Genomic DNA, 22,794 nt, shown 5'->3' on the forward strand with positions numbered 1-22,794 from the left:
GTAACATAAGGTGGTATGTCACATGGTCACCTCTGTCTGACCCCACACATAAACCGTCTCAGTGAAGGAATATTGTTCTAAAAAGCAGCTGTTGGCCGGGCGCGGTGGCTCACGCCTGTAATCCCGGCACTTTGGGGAGGCTGAGGTGGGTGGATCACGAGGGTCAGCAGTTCAAGACCAGCCTGGCCAACATGGTGAAACCCTGTTTCTACTAAAAGTACAAAAAGTAGCTGGGTGTGCTGACACGTGCCTTTATTCTCAGCTACTCAGGAGGCTGAGGCAGGAGAATCGCTTGGGCCTGGGAGGTGGAGGTTGCAGTGAGCCAAGATCGTGCCACCTGTACTCCAGCCTGGGCAACAGAGCAAGACTCCGTCTCAAAATAAATAAATGCAGCTGTCCCGCGTGAGTTTGGGAAAAGCTGGTTAGCATCCCTGCCTTGCTTTTCTAACAATAAAGCGCGGATAAAGTTTGTCACTCCCTCATAGGTTCGTGGTGAGGATGGAGTAAGTGAGGGACTGCGCGTAGTGTTCATTACTATGCCAACTGTGGATGCCCTTAATAAAACTCAACTCCTGGGCCCCTTGTGCTGGGTTTGCTGCTGCTGCTTTTTCTAATGGGTTTTGTCACTTTGGAGGCAATTGTTAACATCCTTGAATTACTTTGCTCATTCGTAAAATGAGGCTTGCGTTAAAGGTGAGTTTTTTGTTTGTTTGTTTTTGAGACAGAGTCTTGCTCGTTTTTGAGACAGAGTCTTGCTCTTTCACCCAGGCTGGAGTGCAGTGGCACGATGTCAGCTCACTGGAACCACCGCCTCCCGGGTTCAAGCAGATTTTCCTGCCTCAGCCTCCAGAGTAGCTAGAACTACAGGTGTGTGCCACCACTCCTGGCTAATTTTTTTATTTGTAGCAGAGATGGGGCTTTGCCATGTTGCACACGCTGGTCTTGAACTCCTGGCCTCAAATGATCTGCCTGCTTCGGCCTCCCAAAGTTCTGGGATTACAGACATGAGCCACCATACCCAGCCAAAGGTCAGTTTTCTTAATGGAGAAAATCCCAAAGAGAAAGAGGCAAATCCCCATCTTTCATGTTGTAACTATCAAAGTTCCAGACATACTTTGTCTGTATCTTCCTTCAGGACAAATCCATTCACTTCTACTGGTAAGAGGCTGGACTTGGTCAGTTGTGCCGGAGGAACCTGTGCTGTCTGTAGCTAAATTCCAGCCACCCTCCTCAGCCCTCACCGCTTGGGCTTCCTCTCCTTCCTGACTCACTGACCCTGTGACGTATGTTCATCAGCACTGTCCATCTCTTTTTTTTCTGCCTCCCCCACCCCTTGGAACAGAAATGTATTGGCTGCATACAAAAATTAGCTGGGCATGGTGGCAGGTGCCTGTAGTCCCAGCTACTTGGGAGGCTGAGGCAGGAGAATGGTCGTGAACCTGGGAGGCAGAGGTTGCAGTGAGCCGAGATCGCCACTTCACTCCAGCCTGGGCAACAGAGCGAGACTCCGTCTCAAAAGAAAAAAAAGAAAGAAAAAAGAAATGCATTGGCTGTGATGAGCATCTTTTATAGCTTGGAATATTGTCCATTGTCCTTTCCACTTAAGTCACTGAAACAGGTAATGATGGGGACTCCCTTGAAGATCCCAAGGTATTACGCCTTTCTTGAGGATGTTCCAGAAAAGTCTCTCTTACAGCCCTCTCTGGCTCTCGTTGCTATTGGCAGTGCCTTCTAGCAGTGCTGCAGCTGAGCTCAGTCTTAATTCCTGCTGTCGGCTCGGGCATCTGAGGGCAGAGAGAGGGTGGGTCTGACCCCCTGTAGAAGGTGGTGATGGCATCTGGGAGGATTCGTACCCTCACAGCTGCTCAGGAGCCTCCTCGGCGATACTCTCCCACCACCCTTAAAGGCATCATACTACAAGTGTGCAAATTATTTTTTAAAAAAGAAGAGAAAGGGAAGACAGAAAGCCACTGACCCTGCCAGCTGACCTCATGTTGGCCATGCTGTCCTGTGGGAGAGGCACCTGTTTCTGTGTTCTTGGGACCCAACACTTTGGATTCCTCTGGAGTCCCCCAGCTCTAGCTTGGGGAATTCTACTCAGGACTTAGTACCATACTGTCTGAGCCACCTGCTGAGGGAAAAGGGCATTTGAGAGAAAATGTGGAAAATAAGTTATATAGCTTACCACATATGCCTACATATAAGGTGGAGAGTCCACCCCAGCCCCTGCAAAAAGTTATCAGAAATGAGACAGTTGCCTTATATTTAAGTCTCTCTAAATTCTCTCACACTGTGGGAGCGTCTTGCAATTATTTTGAACAAAGTATTATTTAGAGAACACACATTACCTTGAAATGACCTCAGTCAGTGCTGGTTTGGATGCTTTAGAGGTCAGCTAAGGAAATCATATTTTCAAAAAGGAGGAGGGTGGTTTAAAAAAATCTAGTAATATCCCAGAGCATCTGACCTCACAATAACAAGTGTCAGGTTTCTTTGTAAACAAGGCTTTTTTAAAGATCATTTAAAAATGGAACAAGTTGGCCAGGCGTGGTGGCTCACGCATATAATCCCAGCACTTTGGGAGGGTGAGGTGGGTGGATCACCTGAGGTCAGGAGTTCGAGACCAGCCTGGCCAACATGGTGAAACCCCATTTCTACTAAAAATAAAAAAATTAGCCGGGCGTGGTGGTGAGCACCTGTAATCCCAGCTACTCAGGGGGCTGAGGCAGAATTGCTTGAACCCAGGAGGTGGAGGTTGCAGTGAGTGGAAATCACACCACTGCGCTCCAGCCTGTGCAACAGAGCGAGACTCTGTCTCAAAAAAAAAGGGAACAAGTTAAGAACCTTATTCAAATAACTTAGATCAAAGTGGAGAAGATATGTTCTGGAAAACTCAAAATGTAGCTGTAATCACAGGAAGTGGTGTAAAAATGCCAATGCCACTGTAGACTTTAAATAAATGTTTTCTTAAAGTGTGAGAGCGAGAGTTGGGAAGAAACCAGAAATCTTTCTAAGTTAGCATTAATTTATATAATGTTTACATATTCACGTATATAGTATACAAGTGTATATGTGTTACTCTTAATACCTTAAGAGATCTTAAGTGTGTCATATTTTAATATTGTAAATGGGATATTTGCATCTAATAATATAGATTCTTTCATTTACATTTATCTAATCAAATTGCCCCCAAAACGTTTTCAGCTGTCACCTAATTGGGATCATAGAGGATCACCTGTATTTGGAATAGCCTTATGATCTAATGGAGAAGTCTTTAATTCGCCCCAATTTTATAGAAAGTGCATGTCAAGAAGTATTTTAATAATATATATTGTCATCTTGAATCATTGCTTCCATACCTTCATTCTCGTTTCTTGCTTGAGCTTTCTTTGTTATTGAGACAGTCTAGCTCTGTCACCCAGGCTGGAGTGCAGTGACATGATCTCGGCTCACTGCAACCTCCGCCTCCTGGGTCAAGCGATTCTCCTGCCTCAGCCTCCTGAGTAGCTGGGATTACAGGCGTGTGCCACCACGCCCGGCTAATTTTTGTATTTTTAGTATACTGGGTTTTGCCATGTTGGCCAGGCTGATCTCGAACTCCTGACCTCAAGTGATCCTCCTGCCTCAGCCTCCCAAAGTGCTGGGATTACAGGCGTGAGCCACTGTGCCTGGCCTGTACTTGAGCTTTCATGATTTGCAACAGTCAAGCCAAAATAAAATGAACATAAATACAGGGTTTTTTGTTTGTTTTTGTTTTGTTTTGTTTTTTGTTTTTTGAGTCAGAATCTTGCTCTGTCACCCAGGCTGGAGTGCAGTGGTGCGAACACAGCTCATGGCAGCCTCAACCTCCTGGGCTCAAGTCATCAACCCTCCTCGGTCTCCCAAAGTGTTGGGATTACAGGTGTGAGCCACCATGCCCGGCAAAAAAGCAGAATATTAAAATGACTCAAATATATTTTCTTTGAAATCAAGGGATCTACACTAGGAAAAGGGGTATCAACTTATATTTGGGAATCACTTCATATCAGGGCATGTGTGGTATTTGGAGTTGTGTTGAGCAGATTAAGGTGAATGTTGTGTGTGTATAACCAGCCCACCTGAGGCTGCTGACAACTTGTGGGCAAAGCAGAGAGCCCAGCCATAGAAGGCGGTAGGGCAGTCTAGAGAGTGCTCCATCTCAGGGTCGGTCAACTTGAGGTTTTGGTGAAACAAACACGGAGAATTTCCCTGGGGAAAAATCATGGGTACAGGAAGGACACAGGTCACTTCTCTAGCTCTTCTTCATCTGCCTCCATGGGAGTGTGGACATGCATTCCCTAGAAAGCATCTTGCCAATAAGTAGTCACAGGCAGACAGGGAGATTGCTACTAGGAAACACACATCCAACAAGAGGCCACCTGGCTGAAGAAGTTTATCTTTTCATGAGATATACTTTCCTTGAAAACAAACACAATATATGTTTAGACCCACTGTGTCTATGTTAACTGGCCTGTCATTGCTCCTTCCTCCCCCAAGGCAGGCTTTTCTGCCCTTTTCAGTGTTACAAACATTGTATTTATTATAGCCATTTAGTTGTTGAGAAACCATGGCTGCCCCCAAACTTGAAACATCGGCATATTAGTCAGGGTTGTACAGAATAACAGAACTGAGAGGATGTATATGCACACACATACATACATATATCTACATACGTGTGTGTATGAGTCATGCACTGAATAATGAGTTTCAGTCACCGATGGATTGCGTATACGATGATGGTCCCATATGACTATAATGGAACATATACAAAAAAACCTGCCAATAGCACTTGATATTGGTGTTGCAGGACTAGTAGGGGAGATGATTGATAGTAATGGTGCTGAGACATTTGGTTTTCCATATGAAAAAATATATAAATAATCTAGTTTTGTGTAAGTACACTGCGTGATTTTTACACAATGACAATTACCTAATGACACATTTCTCAGAACATATCCCTATCATTAAGCAATGCATGACTACATATGTATATATGTGTGTACAAATGTATGTATATAGAGAGATCCTGAGAGCAATTGAGATTTAAGAAATTTGGTCACATATCCTAGCACTTTGGGAGACTGAGGCAGGAGAATTGCTTGAGCCAGGAGTTTGAGAACCAGCCTGGGCAACATAATGAGACCCCATCTCTACAAAAAATTTAAAAATTAGCTGGGCATGTGCCTGTAGTTGCAGCTACTCAGGAGGCTGAGGTAAGAGGATTACCTGAGCCCAGGAGGTGAAGGCTGCAGTGAGTCATGATAGAGCCACTGCACTCCAGTTTGGGTGACAGAGTGAAGCCTTGTCTTAACAAAAAAAAAAAAAAAAAAATTGGTTCACAGCTCACATGATTGTGGAGGATGACAAGTCCCAAATCTGCAGGGCCAGCTAGAAGATTGAAAATTCTTTTTATTTATTTATTTATTTATTTGTTTGTTTATTTATTTATTTAATAGAGCCAGGGTCTTGCTATGTTGCCCAGGCTGGTTTCAAATTTCTGGGCTCAAAGTGATCTGCCTGCCTTGGCCTCCCAAAGTGCTGGGATTATAGGCATGAGCCACTGAACCCGGCCGGAAATTCTGGTAAGAGTTGACATTGCAGTCTTGAGTCTTTTTTTTTTTTTTTTTTTGACAGAGTTTCGCTCTTGTTGCCCAGGCTGGAGTGCAATGGTGCGATCTCGGCTCATCGCAACCTCCACCTCCCAGGTTTAAGCCATTCTGCCTTAGCCTCCTAAGTAGCTGGGATTACAGGCATGCATCACCATGCCCAGCTAATTTTGTATTTTTAGTAGAGACGGGGTTTCTCTGTGTTGGTCAGACTGGTTGAACTCCTAACCTTAGGTGACCCGCCCACTTTGGCCTCCCAAAGTGCTGGGATTACAGGTGTGAGCCACCATGCCTGGGCGCAGTCTTGAGTCTTAATTGGGTGCAGGCCAGGCAGGCTGGATACTCAGGCAGGGTTTCTACGTGGTAGTCTTGAGGGGACAATTCCATCTGCTTCAAGAAACCTCAATCTTTTCTGTTAAGGTCTTCAGCTAATTGGATGAAGCCCACTCACATTATGGACTCAGAGTTTACTGGTTTAAATATTAATCACTGCTAAAAAATACCTTCACAGTGTCATTTAGATTGCTGCTTGACCAAACAACTTGGGCACTATAGCCTAGCCACATTGGCACATAAAAATCAATCATCACAGGTGAGATCAGTAACCATTTATTTGTCTGCCCTGTTTATGTTACATGTTTTGAAGCAAGGATGGGATTATAAATAAAATACTGAATTGATAAGTTGATGAAGAAATACTAGATTTAACATATGCATTTTTAGAATTCTTTTCAAAACTTAAAAGATAGAGAAAATGCGGCCGGGTGTGGTGGCTCACACCTGTAATCCCAGTACTTTGGGAGGCCAGGGCAGGTGGATCACCTGAGGTTGGGAGTTCAAGACCAGCCTGGCCAACATGGTGAAACCCCATCTCTACTAAAAATAAAAAAATTAGTCGGGTGTGGTGGCACATGCCTGTAGTCCCAGCTACTTGGAAGGCTGAGGCAGGAGAATTGCTTGAACCAAGGAGGCAGAGGTTGCAGTGAGCTGAGATCGTGCCACTACACTCCAGTCTGGGCAGCAGAGCACGACTCCATCTTAAAAAAAAAAAAGATGCAAAACGTAATCTAGCAAACATCTATATGTCTGCCACTCAGATTTAATGGTCATTAATATTTTGTCATATTTGCTTTTAGTCTTTGTTTAAACAACAATAAAATTATAACAGAAGTCCCCTTTAACCCTGGGAAACCCCAGCTCCATTCCATTCCAGTTTATTGCATATCCTTCCAGTCTAAGTTTTGATGTTTAAATGCTATGTACTGTTTATAGATAAGCATGTGCATTTTTATGTGTATTTTAGTTGACATAAATAGTATTAATATATCACATCTTGCTTTTTATGTTCCTTGTTTTTTCCTTTTGAGATCTGGCCATGTCCATGGAGTCATTCATTTTAACTGCCTTTGCTGTTTTAAGAAAATTCTCTACATCCTCTATATCTTTCTTCCAGTAATTTTTCATATTTAGGGCTTTTTTGGCTTTCGTGTGGAAAATATATAATTAGATCTTCCCTCTGAAGGGAAAAACAAATTTAAGATGAATTAAAAATATATTTCAAGGCCAGGCATGGTGGCTCATGCCTGTAATCCCAGCACTTTGGGAAGCTGAGGCAGACTGATCACTTGAGGCCAGGATTTCGAGACCAGCCTGGCCAACATGGCGAAACCCTGTCTCTATTAAAAATACAAAAAAATTAGCTGGGCGTGGTTGCTCATGCCTGTAATCCTGGCTACTCAGGAGGCTGAGATGGGAGAATCGCTTGAACCTGGGAGGTGGAGGTTGCAGTGAGCCAAGATCACACCACTGCACTCCTAGGTGACAGAGTGAGACCCTGTTCAAAAATATATATATATATATTATATATATTTTTTAATATATAATATATATATTTTTAAATATATATAATATATATATTTTTAAATATATAATATATATATTTTTAAATATATAATATATATTTAAATATATGTTTATATATAAATTTAATATATATTTAAAATATATTTATAAGTATATAAATTTAATATATATTTAAATATAATCCATTTGGGATTGTATATATACACACACCCCAAATGGATTAAAAATCCAGTGCAGTGATTAACATGGTCTTGCCTCACATATATAGTCCCTAAAAATATATAGATCAGTGTTACGGTTCTTTATTCTCTTCTGATAATTTGTCTATTCCTGTATCAGTGTTATGCTAATTACTATAGTTATCTAATGTGTTTTAATATTTGATAGAATGAGTCCATCCTTTTCATACTCCTTTTTCACAGTTGTGTTATTCTCAGTTCTTCCCATATAAACATTAAAATATTTTTCAAGTTTCCTAAAAATTCTTGTTGAGAGACTTATTGGAATTTCACTGAAGTTATTAATTGGGAAATATTGACATCTTTAAAATGTCGTCTTCTCTTCTCCATAAATAAGATTTATCACCTTATTAATCCAAATATTCTTTTGTATCCTTCAATAAAGTTTTATGATTTCTTACTAAAGTTTCTTTTAGACTTGTGCCTATGTACTTTCTAGTTTTGGTTACTATACCAGCCAGTGTTTTTTCTTAGTATTGCATTCTCTTTGGTTATTGCTAGTGTAAAGGAATGCTCTTGATCTTTGAATTTGATTTTTTTTTTTTTTTTTAAAGACAGTCTCACTCTGTTGCCAGGCTGGAGTGCAGTGGCATGATTTCAGCTCATTGCAACCTCTGCTTCTTGGGTTCAAGCGACTCTCCTGCCTCAGCCTCCCAAGTACCTGGTGTTACAGGTGCATGCCATAATGCCTGGCTAATTTTTGTGTTTTTAGTAGAGACAGGGTTTCACCATGTTGGTTAGGCTTGTCTCAAACTCCTGACTTCAAGTGATCCACTCACCTCGGCTTCCCCAGTGCTGGGATTACAGGCGTGAGCCACCGTACCTGGACTGAATTTGGGTTTTTGTTTCCAGTGATCTTGCAGCATCCTCCTATTCTAATTGTTTGGAGGTTGGTCTTGTTAATTAAATGTAATCAACTGTCTGCAAGTCTTCAATACTATTTTGAATTATAAACTCTGTAATTACATTGTCATCCACAATTACATAAATTTCCCTGAGTATAATATAACACAGGGCATTGACTCTGGAGTCAGGCTGTGTGCCAAGGGACATAAAGATGAAAGCAATGGAGCCACAGTTCTGGGTGGTGACCAGGTATGGCCTCAAATTCACTCCTTAAAAAATTTCAGTGTTTGTGCAGCTTTTCAAACCACTGGGTTCTGAGACTGCCCAGGTTCTAGCATTTTCACATTTGCATGCCTTGGAAACTATCTGTGCCTCAGGTTTATCTATAAAATGGGGACATTAAAATATCTACTCATGGGAGTTTGTGATGATTCAATGAGTTATTGCATGCGTCCTGCCTAGTTTAAGCTTCTGATAAATGATGATTGTTACTCTAGAATAGCATTACTGCATTTTAAAATTTCAGCTGTGTTAAACCTTCTGAGTAGCATAGGATTATTAACAGTTTAGATTCATTAGTGGTTTATCAGAAAGTTGTTTGTTTGTTTGTTTTGAGATGGGTTCTCACTCTGTCACCTAGGCTGGAGTGCAGCGGTGCAATCTCGGCTTACTGCAACCTTGGTCTCCCGGGCTCAAGCGATTCTCCCACTTCAGCCTCCCAAGTAGCTGGGACCACAGGTGCATACCACCATGCCGAGCTAATATTTTTTGGATTTTTGGTAGAGATGGGATCTTGCTGCATTGCCCAGGCTGGACTTGAACTCCTGAGCTCAAGTTATCTGTCTCCCTCAGCCTCTCAAAGTGCTAGGATTACAGGCATGAGATACCACGCCCAGCCCAGAAAGTCAATCTTTTCTCTTTCATAAATTGTTTTAAAATGCTGTGCTTTGTTCATTGTCATATCACTTCTGGTAAGGTCACACCTGGTATCCCTAATGCAGGTCAAAAGGAAAATTGCTTCACAGAAACTTGCTTGAGAAACTTTGCTGAAAGGTCTGTTTATTTATTTATTTATTTGTTTTGAGACAGAGTTTTGCTCTTTTTGCCCAGGCTGAAATGCAGTGGCACGATCGTGGCTCACTGCAACCTCTGCCTCCCGGGTTCAAGTGATTATCCTGCCTCACCCTCCCGAGCAGTTGGGATTACAGGTGCACACCATCGCACCCGGCTAATTTTGTATTTTTAGTAGAGATGGGGTTTCACCATATTGGCCAGGCTGGTCTCGAACTCCTGACTTCAGGTGATCCACCCACCTCGGCCTCCCAAAATGCTGGGATTATAGGCGTGAGCCACCATGCTTGAACTATTTTTGTTTATGAATATATCTTACAACTCTATTAATTAGCTCTAGTCCTAGTATTTTAATAGAGTGATAAATCAGAGTGCAGAGATTTAAAGTGGTTTGCATTTTATTTTTTGAGACAAGGAGAAAAATACCATGACTGTAATTGATAAGCTCAACAAGCACCCTAGCACCTCACATGCTCAGATTGCTCATGGTTGGTGGTAACTGAAATGTGTGACAGACAGCAGAGCAAGCCTGGGAGCGCTATCCTGGGCCACTTCATCCACTGGAGATGCCCTCTGCTCCATGCCTTCCCCAGGGGCTTTTTTCTTGGTCCCTGACAACTGGATCCATCCCTTTCCAGTTCTCCCATCAACCAGCCTATTTTACTAGAATGTGCCTTTAAAAGCACTATTCTCTTTTTCTGAACTTCAAAAGAACATAGACAATCCCAAGACCATGAATGGCATAGCTTGCTGTGAAGTTTTTGGGCCTCTTGCTTAGAGGGACCACAAATGAAGGATGCTTGGAGAAGAGCATGGACATGTACACGTCCTTTTCTTTGGTGGTCAGATGACCTCGGCTCATTTTGCAATTTGTTAGAAAATGGCTAACCCAGTGTTTAAATATCTGTTATTATCTACCCTTCCTCCATTAGCTAACTAACTGTATAGACATGGCACTGTCCAACCATGCAGGTGGATCAGCAGTTGGACCAGGACATTGATATGGTCATTCACTGGGGGCGGACACCCATTTATATTCTAATTCCTGTCAGTGGTGGAATGCTTAAATGGATGTTAAGAATGGACATTTCTCGGGCCGGGCATGGTGGCTCATGCCTGTAATCCCAGCACTTTGGGAGGCCAAGGCGGGCGGATCACGAAGTCAAGAGATCGAGACCATCCTGGCTAACACGGTGAAACCCCGTCTCTACTAAAAATACAAAAAATTAGCCGGGCGTGGTGGTGGGTGCCTGTAGTCCCACTTATTCAGGAGGCTGAGGCAGGAGAATGGCGTGAACCCGGCAGGCGGAGGTTGCAGTGAACATAGATTATGCCATTGCACTCCAGCCTGGGTGACAGAGCAAGACTGTCAAAAAAAAAAAAAAAAAAAAAAAGAAAAAATGGACGTTTCTCTTCAGGTATAACCCCAGCAAGTTGTCACACACTCTTTTTTTTTTTTTTTTAAGATAGTACAGGCTAAGATTGAGTAACTGTAAGTTATTCTGATAGCTATTTCCTGAGTCTCCTCTTAGCAGGATTTGCAGAGCATCTATCATTCTTATGAATAGTCAAATCAGTTTCAGCAAGAGGCAAACTCAGTTTGTCCGCTGGTTGGTGTTTCATGCCTACATTTCTATTGCCTTGTCCTTCCTTTTTCTTTCCTGTGCAGCAGCCTTCAGAGATTCAGAAGGATTGGAGAATTTTTTCCCTTCCAAGGCAGATTTTAAAATGTTTTCTTCTTAGCTTTTCTCATTATCTTCAGGATCTTTGTTAGATAGAGGAAAAAATGTTTTATTTCTGTAATTGAAAAAAAAGTGCCTTCAGTGACCAAACTGATCTGTGAGTTTGGTTCTGCTAAACTACTTACAGTTTTCTCAGCAATACCTGCCTTTTTTTTTTTTTAAAGACGGATTCTTGCTCTTGTTGCCCAGGCTGGAGTGCAATGGCACAATCTCAGCTCACCACAACCTCCACCTCCCAGGTTCAAGCAATTCTCCTGCCTCAGCCTCCCAAGTAGCTGGGATTACAGGTGCCCACCACCACTACCACGCCTGGCTAATTTTTGTATTTTTTTTTTAGTAGAGACGGGATTTTGCCATATTGGCCAAGCTGGCCTTGAACTCCTGACCTCGTGATCCACCCGCCTCGGCCTCCCAAAGTGCTGGGATTATAGGCGTGAGCCACTGCGCCTGGCCAATACCTGCCTTTAAAAGACGAGAGCAATGATGGACATTTTGATTTATGCTTTATATGGAAATCCATTAAGATTTTTCAAATTTGGCTAATTTGAAGACACAGATGATTAAATTATTATTCAAATCTTTGAGGGCATATCAAGATTCCATGCCACTTGGATTGCCCATGTCTCAACATTCTGTTGTGTATAGGGCATTTCATCACTGCTTTAATAGTCCTCTGTATGAATGAATAGAAGTAAGCACGTTCAAAATTCCTATGAACAGAATGTTTTCTCTTTCTTGCTTTTCCAGAGTTGGCTTTAGCTTTTATCCTCATTTGCAGAGATCAAAATCTGATCTGCAGGAACCCTGTTTTGATTGGCTGTTGGTTATTTATAGCTCTGTAACTAAATACCAATGTATGAAATAGTTATTGTTCCCTGGAGTGGTGGGTCTGGGCCAGAACACATTCTTTTTGATTTCAAGGGGGCCAAATGGAAGCTGTAAATATCCTGGCAGCCAAGTCGGGTAAACATGAGCTCTTATAACCTCAGACACAAGAGTAGAAAGGTAGCTTTTTTTTTTTTTTTTTTTTTTTTTTTTGAGATGAAGTCTCACTCTTGTCACCCAGGCTGGAGTGCAATGGCGCGATCTCAGCGCACTGCAACCTCCGCCTCCCAGATTCAAGCGATTCTCCTGCCTCAGCCTCCCGAGTAGCTGGGATTACAGGCGCCTACCACCATGCCTGGCTAATTTTTGTATTTTTAGTAGAGACGGGGTTTCACCACATTGGCCAGGCTGGTCTCGAACTCCTGACTTCGTGATCCGCCCGCCTAGGCCTCCCAAAGTGCTGGGATTACAGGCATGTGCCACCATGCCTGGCTGAAAGGTAGCTTTCTGGCTATGGTTTAGAACTGGGATCTCTGATCAGCAGGTTGGCATTTAACTGAAACCTCTTCATAAATCTTTTTCTCTGTGGTCTAGGAGTTCTAAGACCTACATCTAATAGTTGCCATTATGATTGGATTTGACTTGCTTTGTAAATTAGTGTTAGTCTCCTAGGAATGTATTTTTAATAACACTGACTTGTCTCATCCCATTTCCTTATATATGTGTGTGTGTGTGTTTATATATATATATATATATATATATATATATATATTTTTTTTTTTTTTTTTTTTTTTTTTTGAGATGGAGTTTCGCTCTCGTTGCCCAGGCTGGAGTGCAATGGTGCGATCTCAGCTCACTGCAACCTCTGCCTCCTGAATTTAAGTTATTCTCCTGCCTCAGCCTCCCAAGTAGCTGGCACTACAGGCCCACGCTACCATGCCTGGCTAATTTTATTGTATTTAGTAGAGACGGGGTTTCACCATGTTGGCCAGGCTGGTCTCAAACTCCTGACCTCTGGCGATCCACCCACCTCGGCCTCCCAGAGTGCTGGAATTACAGGCGTGAGCCACCGTGCCCGGGCATGCATATACATGCATATACATATATATACACACACACACACACACACACACACACACACACACATATATATTTTTTGAGATGGTGTCTCACTCTGTCACTCAGGCTGGAGTGCAGTGGCATGATCTCAGCTCACTGCAACCTCCGCCTCCTAGGTTTAAGTGATTCTCCTTCCTCAGCCTCCCAAGTAGCTGGGACTACACGCATGAACCACCATGCCTGGCTAATTCCTTTGGTACTTTTTAGTAGAGACGGGGTTTTTCCACGTTGGCCAGGCTGGTCTCAAACTCCCGACCTCAAGTGATCCGCCCACCTCAGCCTCCCAAAGTGCTGGGATTACAGGTGAGAGCCACTGCGCCCAGCCCCATTTCCTTATATTTAATAGTGCTTAGTTTGACTCCATCCCGTTACTGTGGGTGTGTAAAAACCCATCCTAAAAGTTGACAGCTTAATGGACCATCGTAACTGATAAACTCTAGTGATTCCGTTTGTGTGGCATTATGCTAAGCCACATGCATACATTGACGCTAATCCTTTCCACTGTTATGAAGCATGAGGCCCATTGCTGTGTCCTCTTTACAAAGGAGGAACCTCAGACTTAGATCCCATACATGGCTCACCTCCTCAAGTTCCCACAGTTGGAGTTACAAGAATAGCAGGCAAGACAAAGGACCTCAGACCAAAATACAACTGATTGAGGCTGCCCCATCTCTCCTGGGATTTTTATAAAGGGCCCCTCAAGTACCAGATTCCTGTAAAACACAGGGATAATAATTAGAAGCCTGGACAATTCCATAAAGAAGGAGAAGGGAGGAGAGGGTGTTTTCAGCAGTATTGCTCTCACTTATTCCATGTGGATTATTATCCAGACCCTGAGATTTCTGCCTGCCTTCCACTTTTCAGACCATTCACGAATGGACCAACTATTCTAGCAAAGGTTACATTAATAAATGCAGTTGAAATTTTTAAAAATAAGTAAATTGGATCATTTTAGGCTTGCTTTTAGCTGTAGTTAATAGTTTTGGAGGTAATGGTTGAAGTTATTTAGCAAATATTTATTGAAACCTGTAATTTAAAAGGTCCAGGTCTGGGCCAGGTACAGTGGCTCACACCTAAAATCCCAGCACTTTGGGAGGCCGAGGTGGGCGGATCACTTGAGGCCAGGAGTTGGAGACCAGCCTAGCCAACATGGTGAAAACCAGTCTCTACTAAAAATACAAAAGTTAGCTGAGCCTGATGGTGAGTGCCTGTAATTCCAGCTACGTGGGAGGCTGAGGCACGAGAATCGCTTGAATCCTGGAGGCAGAGGTTGCACTAAGCCGAGATCCTGCCACTGCACTCCATCCTGGGTGACAGAGCCAGACTCCATCTCAAAAAAAAAAAAAAAAAGGCCCAGGGGGCATAAGAAAGAAGGACAGATAAGAATTCCCTGCTCTGGGGGAACTTATATTGTGATGGGGAGAGAGAAAGGAAGTTAATGTATTAATAACTAGACAGTGATGATAAATATTCATTAAAATGAGTTTTGAGTGAAATTATGAGTTTATTAGCATGCTACTTTTTTTTTTTTTTTTTTTTTTTTTTTTTTTGAGATGGAGTCTCACTCTGTCGCCCAGGCTGGAGTGCAGTGGCGCAATCTCAGCTCACTTTGGCTTCTGCCTACTGGGTTCAAATGATTCTCCTGCCTCAGCCTCCTGAGTAGCTGGGATTACAAGCGTGTACCACCAGGCCGTTTTAGTTTTTGTATTTTTAGTAGAGATGGGGGGTTTCGCCAAACTGGCCAGGCTGGTCTTGAACTCCTGACCTCAGGTAATCTGCCCACCTCGGCCTCCCAGAGAGCTGGGACTACAGGCATGAGCCACAGTGCCTGGCCAGCATGCTACTTTTTATTTGAAAGAAAAGTACATGAATCAGATGCTAAGTTACTGAGTTTTGTTTTCAGATCAAATTGGAATTAACCTACTCTCTGTAATTTTTGTTTTGTTTTGTTTTGTTTTGTTTTGAGACAGATTCTTGCTGTGTCACCCAGGCTGGAGTGCAGTGGTGCAATCTCGGCTCATTGCAACTTCCACCTCTCACCCCTCAGCCTTTTGAGTAGCTGGGATTACAGGTGCCTGCCACCATGCGAGGCTAATTTTTGTATTTTTAGTAGGGGCGAGGTTTCGCTGTGTTGGCCAGGATGGTCTGGAACTCCTGGCTTCAACTGATCTGCCTGCCTTATCTCCCAAAGTGCTGAGATTACAGGCGTGAGCCACAGTGCCTGGCCCTATTCTCTATAATTTAAATCCTGTGTTAAGGCCGGGCGCGGTGGCTCACGCATGTTATCCCAGCACTTTGGGAGGCCGAAGAGGACGGATCACCTGAGGTCAGGAGCTTGAGTCCAGCTTGGCCAACATGGTGAAACCCCATCTCTACTAAAAATACAACAATTAGCCAGGTGTGGTAGCAGGTGCCTGTAATCCCAACTACTCAGGAGGCTGAGGCAGGAGAATCGCTTGAACCCAGGAGGCTGAGGTTGCAGTGAGCCAAGATTGCTCCATTGCACTCCAGCCTGGGTGATAGAGCAAGACTCCATCTCAAAAATAACTACATACATACATACATCCATCCTGGGTTGGGTTCACAGACACGTAACAGAGACCTTAGGTCTGGCCGATCTTGTTTCTGTTAGGAGGCCTTAGGCTTAACCCTCTAGTGGCTTTTATCCTAGATTTCTTCATTTGTTACATGAGGGAGTTGGACTGAATCTGTGGTTTCAAATTCTGCTCTTAGAAGCTCTGAGAAACACTTTGGAATCAAGATAGAGGAATTGTTGAGACCCTAAGGTGCCCATTCAGCCTCAGCCAGGGCCGGTCTGCTGTTGTCTGCTGTTTGGAATTCCATTGCACTCCAGAAAGGATTCTACTGTTGACAACAATTTGGACATCATTGTATTGTGTTTTTTTTTGTTTTGAAGCGGAGTCTTGCTCTGTCACCCAGGCTGGAGTGCAATGGCGCGATCTCAGCTCACTGCAACCTCCACCTCCCAGGTTTAGGTGATTCTCCTGCCTCAGGCTCTCAAGTACTGGGACTACAAGTGCCCGCCACCATTCCTGGTTAATTTTTGTGTTTTTAGTACAGATGGGGTTTTGCCATCCACCACCACTACCGGCTAATTTTTTTATTTTTAGTAGAGATAGGGTTTTGCCATGTTGACCAGGCTGGTTTCAAACTCTTAGCCTCAAATGATCCACCTGCCTCAGCCTCCCAAAGTGCTGGGATAATAGGTGTGCGCCACTGTGCCTGGCCGGCCACTATATTGTTAATAGGAAGCTACCATATTGTTTGTGGAATGATGCCATAAGTAAAGTTTTAAAGTGATAGACCAAGAGAAACATACAAAACAGAATAGATGATGGATTAAGTGAATACATAAAAATGTGTAAGTTAATGAGTAAAATACCCAGAAGAAAAATGGGTGGAGTGTATGAAATGGCAACTCCCAGAAGAAAAAGTGCAAACGGCAAAAAAAAAAAAAAAAAAAAAAAGAAGAAAAAAATGCTTGAGCTGTTAGGTAATCAGAGAAATGCCAATCAAAGCAGTGGGATTTTTTTTTTTTTTTTTTAATACTACTCTTTACCATCCAGTTTAGACAATGTTAGGATTAAAGTTAGGCTTAGGTAAAAAATTAAGAATGATAGAATCAAGCAGGGTAGAGTTCGGGTGTTTGTATACTGTCAGAGTGAGACACGTCACAGGCGTTTTGTCATACTTATTCTTTGACCCAGAAATTGTACTTCTAGAATTGTGTTCTAAAGAAATACTTACATCCGAACACATTCACTCCAGAAGTGTTTGAAATTGAGGACAAATGAAAACTAAACATTTATCAAAAGAATGAATAAAATATGTAAGTCCACATTACAGAATACTATGTGGCAATTTCAAAGAAGGAAGTGCATTTTTTTATATGGATGTAATGATCTCTAAAACATCTCTCCCTAATCAGCCACAAATGTAAAAAAAGAAAAATAATAAAACATATCACCAAGGAAAGAGAAGCATAGTATAGCATAAGTATACTATGTAGCCATTAAGTCAAGTGATGATTTTTTTTTCTATATGACTATAGCATTAGATAAATGCTGTGTCCAGAAGGTTGACATGAAAACCCAGAAAACAGCAATTATCTTGGGAAAAGAGAGTAGAATTAGGGAGGAGATTAAGCATTATCTGTATAGTTTGTTTTTGATTTTTTTGTTTGTTGTTTTTGAGTTAGTTTTTTTTTGTTTGTTTGTTTTTAATTTCTCTTTTTCTCCAGGCTGGAGTGCAGTGGCTCACTGCAGCCTCTGCCTCCCGGGTTCAAGTGATTCTCCTGCATCAGCCTCCCAAGTAGCTGAGATTACAGGGACCCACCACCATACCTGGCTAATTTTGTATTTTTAGTAGAGATGGGGTTTCACCATGTTGGCCAGGCTGGTCTGTAACTCCTGACCTTAGGTGATCTGCCCGTCTTGGCCTCCCAAAGTGCTGAGGTTACAGGCGTGAGCCACTGTGCCCAGCCATTATCTATATAGTTTGAATAACACATTGAAAAAACAGATCAGTGCATATCTTCCGCAATTAACATGCATTTGTTTAGAGCATGTTGCTGCATTGGGTGAACTCTTAGGCTGGTAGTGACTCCAAGCTTTGGTTGAGTTTGCTAGTGCCAAGTTGTTTATGTGCCTCCCCTTGGCCCCTTCCTTCCCTGCCACTCATTCCTCCCAGCTTGCTGAGCTTGCTGCCTGGACTCCCTTCCTCTCTCATCTCTGCTGAGGTTCTGCCTGCTGGAGAAATTCCTTCCTTTGCCCTTCCACCCTTCTGAGAACTGTGGGTTGGCAGGGAACCAGGCAACTCCCTGACAGAAACTGCTTTTGTGAAGGATGCTGAGATGTGTGGGCCCTCAGCCACGGCCCAGGGTGGAATTGAGGTCTTATGGGAGGACCCAGTGACTGTTACAGGTAGAACCCAGAGGCACTTCCGCATCAGGTAGATTCTGCACTTGTCTGTCTCTCTCATTTTTTTTTATTTGAGACGGAGTCTCGCTCTGTCCCCCAGGCTGGAGTGCAGTGGCACGATCTCGACTCACTGGAAACTGCCTCCCGGGTTCATGCCATTCTCCTGCCTCAGCCTCCCAAGTAGCTGGGACTACAGGCGCCTGCCACCACACCCGGCTATTTTTTTGTATTTTTAGTAGAGATGGGGTTTCACCGTGTTAGCCAGGATGGTCTCGATTTCCTGACCTCGTGATCCGCCTGCCTCAGCCTCCCAAAGTGCTGGGATTACAGGCGTGAGCCACCGTGCCCGGCCGCGACCGAGTCTTATTCTGTCGCCCAGGGTGGAATGCGGTGGCATGATCTCGGCTCACTAACCTCTGCCTCCTGGGTTCAGATGATTCTTGTGCCTCAGCCTCCTGAGTACCTGGGATTACAGGCACCCACTACCACGCCTGGCTAATTTTTTGTATTTTTAGTAGAGACAGGGTTTCACCACATTGGCCAGGCTGGTCTTAAACTCCTGACCTCAGGTGATCTGCCTGCCTCGGCCTCCTGAAGTGCTGGAATTGTAGGTGTGAGCCACCCCGCCTGGCCTCTGTACTTATCTCTTGAATGCCACCTGGGTGCAAGAACCAGTGCCAGGCTGTGCCACGCATTCTTGGACTAGCCTATTCTTTCTGTGCTTGCTTCCTTGATGTTTGCTATGGGCTGGGCTCATTCTTACTGTGGATTTCTGTATATATTGACCAGTTCAATGAGTTCTGAAAATCCTACAATGTAGTGGATATTTTTAAGTACACACTTGGTAGGCTCTAGGGGAAAAGCAGATTTTACACACACATACACACACACACACAAAATCGATATGTAGTGTGAATGGAGAGGCAATGACAGAGTGGGAATTGTGTTACGAAAGTGACTCTTGCTTCAGAAATGCTTGGAGCACTTTTGGTGTCCTGGGACGCCCTCTCTGGAAGGACTTTGGGTGTCAGTGGAGCGACCACATTTGGAGCCTGAGAGCGGTGTGCACTTTCATCCACAGGCTTAATTTTGTTTCATTTTGCTTTTTGAGATGGAGAAAGCAGTGTTGAGGATGGAGGAGGCTAGGAGGTTGGCAGCTTTTCCAATAGGAACCATTTTTACAGCTGAGAAGCGCCATTCTTGAGATCTGCAGAGTCTGCTTCCCTCCTCTCACTGTCCTGATTATCAATTGTCCGTTGTTCTATTGGAACAATGGGGCTGATTTTTCCATAGGAATCTGACAAAATTTTGCATAGCTGTACAGTGAACTGCCAGTTAGGCGGACAGTGTCAAGAATGACACAGGCCCAAATGCTGAGGGTTGCCTGTGCATGCACTGTGTCTCAAAACTGTCCTACGCTTTGTTTTCAGTCATCAGTTTTATGTGCGGGGGAGGGGGGGAGACAGCACTTTTTCTAAAGGAAAAATAAAATGGATTGGTCTATGGGGGGACAGTTACACATAGCTTTGAAAAGCTGCTTAGCTGAAGAGTGGTGAGAGTAGGGGAGGGAGTGGGAGTTGTTCAGCATTGTTAACTTCCAACACACAATGGGCATTTGGGTACATCAGAGGGATACAACCCTATTTTTCGAGCCTGGGTTCCAGGGGTGCAGCTGTTTTGGGCCATTTACAGCAGTGGAATTTGGATGGCGCAGATATTGCCCATAGAAGCTTTGCCTGCCTGCCTGCCTGCCTGCCTGCCTTCCTTCCTTGTTTTCTTTCCTTCCTTGTGTTGTTTCCTTTTCTTTTTCCTTTTCTCTTCTTTCCTCTTTTCTTCTCTCTTCTCCTTCCTTCCTTCCTTCCTTCCTTCCCTCCCTCTGTCACCCAGGCTGGAGTGCAGTGCTATGATCTCAGCTCACTGCAACTTCCGCCTACTGGGTTCAAGTAATTCTCCTGCCTCAGCCTCCTGAGTAGCTGGGATTACAGGCGTGCCGTCATGCTTGGCTTAATTTTTGTATTTGTAGTAGAGATGGTGTTTCACCATGTTGGCCAGGCTGGTCTCAAACTCCTGACCTCAGGTGATTTGCCTGCCTCCGCCTCCCAAAGTGCTGGGATTACAGGTGTGAGCCACTGCACCCGGCCCCATTGAAGCTTTTCTAAAAAGAAAATGGGATTGGATTGGTCAGGGCTATCTACTCGGATTTGTGAGGCAGTGGTGTCTTTGTAGGCTTGGCTGTTAATGAGGTGGTTTATACTCTACAAGGCATGTGAAATTATTTGAGGGAGAGAGGAGAATGTGTTTTTCTAACCCTTACTATGTCCTAAACACAGAGGGTAATCAATAACCAACTGTTGAGGATGTAGCTTTTCTTAACACTAAATCATTCCCTGAGAGAAGTCCATAAGCTTGACTGATTTTAACTGCCTGTGAGTTGGAAATCTTTGATAAATGCTATGAGGGATAGGAAGTCAGTCTGGGATGATACCGGGCGTGGGATCTCACCATTGGGAAAGTGGTCCAATTTGATAATGGGAAAAACGCATGTTGGTTGGAATGGAAATGTTCCCAGTCAAGATACCCTCATGCCCAGAGCCAGGAAAAACTTTAGACCAACCTCCGTCGGCTTCACTTTCTCCTTCCTCAGTTTCTTGACGCTCCTCCCTGAGCCCCCTCCCCTATCACGTACGTTTTGCGGGTTGTTCTGTTGTTTGTCTTTGAAAAGATTGATTTATACATTTGTACAGAAAATCCCAGAGCCTTTTCCTCTTAATGCTATAAAGTTGCCATTTAATGAGGCGTTTGGAAGGCCACCCAGCCACTTGAAATCTGAAGTGTCACGCTGAGGGATTGTTACCAAGAAGTATTTACATTGGAGCCGTGGTTTTAGCTCTCTTTTGGCAATTGATTAATTTAGTGCGAGAGCCAATAAATCCTTGGACAGATGAGGAACAGATTGGAGGGGAGGAGCTTCTGTTTCGGCCTTTTCTTTTGGAATGCTTTTAACACTTGGCCGGGGGAGGACTGTGTCCTTTTGTTTTGTTAAATAGTTCAAGTTGGCCATTTTCTGGTGCTGTTCAGAAATGCCTGTCAGGCCAACAGGAGGGAAGTGATTGGTTGTCCTGGACCCTGGCTTTGCACAGACCTCACACTCCTGTTGAGAAAATGTTTGAAATGCATTCTCTTTAAAGTAGGACTGTGTAAATAATAGATTAGGTCTGAAAGGGCCATCTGAGTATAAAGGCAGTGGGAGCCAAGGGGGAAAAGCCCTTTACTCGCCAACACTTGCTTTAAGTGTCATCTTTCTAGAATTTCAAAGAGGGCCTGGTGGTGGCCTTACTGTGTCCGAGTAAGGGACTCCTCTTTTTGGAGGCATTAAGGCACACGGGGGGCCGGGTGCAGTGGCTCACGCTTGTAATCCCAACACTTCTGGGAGGCCGAGGTGGGCAGATCTTTTGAGGTCAGGAGTTCGAAACCAGCTTGGCCAACATGGTGAAACCCCGTCTCTACTAAATATACAAAAATTAGCCGGGTGTGGTAGTGCACACCTTGTAATCTCAGCTACTCAGGAGTTTGAGGCAGGAGAATCGCTTGAACCCAGGAGGCAGAGGTTGCAGTGAGCCCAGATAGTGTCACTGCCCTCCAGCCTGGGTGACAGAGTGAGATACTGTCCCCCTCCAAAAGCAAAAACAAATCCCCCCCCCCACCACCTGCCAAAAACAAACAAACAAACAAACAAAACATAAGAAGCATTGCCCTTCTGAGCATCGACAAGGCTGGGGTATTCTTTTTTGTGATTTTTTTTTTTTTTTATGGAGAGAAATCCAAGAGAAACTGTGGAGCAGCGCTGTCCAATAAAACTTAATGGGTGATGGCAGTGTTCTTTCTGTGAGGTGGCCAATACAGCAGCCACTAGCCACGTGTGAAATGTGACGCGCATGACCCAAGAATTGAATTTTTCATTTTAATTAGGTTTAAATAGCAGCATGTGGCGAGTGTGTATGGTATTGGACAGCGCAGTTCTGTGGTGGCTTTTTAATACTTTTGCAAAATAACTCTGTTAACCCCCTTTGATTTTCACAGCCTGCTCACAAGGGACAGAGGTTTGGTAGAGGGTCAATTCCCAGTAGGGAAAAATGAAGAAACCAAATGAATGGTTCAGATCGTGGACTAATAAAAACAGCCGAGCCGGGCCTAGAGCCAGGGCCCCTTCTTCCCTGACTCTCACCCCTTCCAGCCCCTCAGAACCCAGCTTTAGATGTTAATTACTAGTACTACTTAGCAGGGGACCCCAACCACAAAGGGAAGGCTGGCTTAACATCTGGAATCTTGGCTGTGGGCTGTGTATTTAATCTTCTCCTTTTAAATCAAACAGGCTTAAAGAGCGGCGAGAGTTGGGAAGTCCCTGTGGGCCCCTAAATCCAAGGAGGAGTTTCTCTGGAACCAGAGGAAACAGGCCAGACAGGTGGAGTTACAGTAACTCCCCTCCCTCTTGGCCGCCTTTGCATGGCCCTGTCTGTGGCAATTA

The 22,794-nt window shown here is 43.8% G+C and overlaps 1 protein-coding gene across 3 annotated transcripts in view; it reads left to right on the forward strand.

The window, feature by feature from the left end:
• PDZD2 (PDZ domain containing 2) overlaps positions 1–22,794 on the forward strand; it is a 468,182-nt gene that overhangs the window by 225,775 nt on the left and 219,613 nt on the right. The gene's annotated exons all lie outside the window — the stretch shown is intronic.

This window comes from Pongo pygmaeus, chromosome 4 (assembly GCF_028885625.2).
Source record: "Pongo pygmaeus isolate AG05252 chromosome 4, NHGRI_mPonPyg2-v2.0_pri, whole genome shotgun sequence".
Lineage (NCBI taxonomy): Eukaryota > Metazoa > Chordata > Mammalia > Primates > Hominidae > Pongo > Pongo pygmaeus.